At 43.2% G+C, this 1,918-nt stretch overlaps 1 pseudogene; it reads right to left on the bottom strand.

The window, feature by feature from the left end:
* Positions 1 to 803: 803 nt before the first annotated feature.
* On the bottom strand, positions 804 to 1,694 carry LOC149148419 (putative protein phosphatase 2C 49 pseudogene; annotated as a pseudogene).
* Between the last annotated feature and the right edge of the window lie 224 nt (positions 1,695 to 1,918).

The raw sequence follows: 1,918 nt of genomic DNA, 5'->3' as shown, positions 1-1,918 counted from the left end.
ATAAAATAATGTATATATATAGTATTATATATGTGGATGGCATTAAAATAATAATATTTTATTTTTGGGTTTGTGTGTGACTATCTCTCTTCTTCCCCCTCTCTCACACTACCCTCTATATCTATACCTCCATCAATCTCTCCTTCTTTGTCTCTCTACCTAATCCCGGAGATACATAAAGTGAATCTTTAAAAAAAAATCCCCAAAATATATGTATAATAAATGAAGAAAATCCATGATATATAGGAAAATGTATAAACTATTTTATCAATAATATACTATGTATATATAGCCTTTTGGTGAATATTTCCGTAAATTATAAAAAATTATAAAATCATCAAAATATTTAACTAAATTATATAATGTTGTAAGCTCTTGGAAAATCATTTACTAACATAAAAACCATATATAATAAGAACTCAAAATATTACATCATATCAATTAGAGTGCAAGAACTCAAAATATTATTTGCTATCATAGGTTGGACTATGATGAAAGCACACAAGCTCTACCTAGATACATGCCCCTAGAATAAGTACAATATGTTTATATTGTTCATAGTCTTATAATAGTTTTTTGAATTTTGTAATTAGATAATAATAATAATACGGTTGTATATACAATGAATGATATAAAATTAGAATCTCTCAATCTCAATTTCAATTCCAATTCCAGAACTAATGTGATACACACAAATTTCGCGTTGCGTTCGCGTGTTAAGACTAATGCTGCTCAGATGGATTCCTTGTTAAAAGCATCGAAAGGGCGGCACAGACAACAGCGATGGTATCATAAATGAGAAGTCAGAAGTGAGGCGTAGGTAGCGGTGGTCGGGCTGAAAAGCAGACGACGACGACGGTGATATTGTCACCGGAACCACTGGCGAGAGCCTCGTTGAGCAAGACTCTGGAGCAACCCTCGGGATCGTTGCTTGACATCAGCTCTCTCCTGGCAATGGCTACTGCTCTCTCGCTGCTCAGCACATCCCAAAGACCGTCGCAGGCAATGACGAGGAATTCGTCCTCTTCGCTCAGTTCCACCTGCTGCACATCCGGGTCGGCGATCAGAGGACTACAAGCCTTCACCTCCAAGTCCCCGAGTGCCCTGGAGACAGCCAGCTTCCTGTTGAGATACCCGTCGTGAGTCACAAAACCCCCTTGGGACTTGATTCGCGATCTCTCGGCGCTCGTGGTGGGCTTGTGATCGGTGGACATTTCAACAGCTATGCCGCCCCTTTTCCCCAAAACCGCCCGACAATCACCAGCATTGGCCACCACGAGAGACTTTCCCGACACCATGGCCACAAGTGCCGTCGTCCCGGAACTGATGATGTGGGCCTCCGCCAGGGCATCGTCGGCCTTGAGGAAAGCATTTTTGATGGCCTTCTCAACTCCTACTCCAATTCCTCCCTCCCAAAAATCCACGTCGCCCTCGCGGAGTATCAAATTGAGGAGGTTTTCTTTAATAAATGTGGCTGCATCCCCGCCGCAATGGCCGTCGAACACTCCGTAGAACGCCAACGACTGGAAACCCGGTACCTTGTCCATGAGGATGTGCTCGTCTTCCATCTGTGCTCGCGTGGGCCCTATGTCGGCCCAGCTACCCGAGCGCAACACCGGAATATAATCCTTCAATTCTTCAATTTTGTCACCCTCCTGCTGCTGCTGCATCTTTTCATCACTACCTCCTCCCATTTCTTCTTCCTCGTCTGCGTTTACAAATTAGATTTGCTTTCTCCTCCTCAACCTCTCCTCGTGGCAGGTATTTGCATTCTGTTTCAATCCAATTGGCATAGTAGAGACACCCTCGCTCTCTATTTTTCTTTTATACCTAATTCGCCTGCACACACGCCTCCTTGCGTGACCGGTGCACCCTTTCGGATGACGCCTCGCCTTAAACATAATCAGAGAGTTGTTAA

Source organism: Pinus tabuliformis, chromosome 9, assembly GCF_031772625.1.
Source record: "Pinus tabuliformis cultivar Carrire ecotype Pingquan chromosome 9, CPIR1, whole genome shotgun sequence".
In the NCBI taxonomy this organism is placed as follows: domain Eukaryota; kingdom Viridiplantae; phylum Streptophyta; class Pinopsida; order Pinales; family Pinaceae; genus Pinus; species Pinus tabuliformis.
This window is presented reverse-complemented; position numbering and strand designations above follow the sequence as displayed.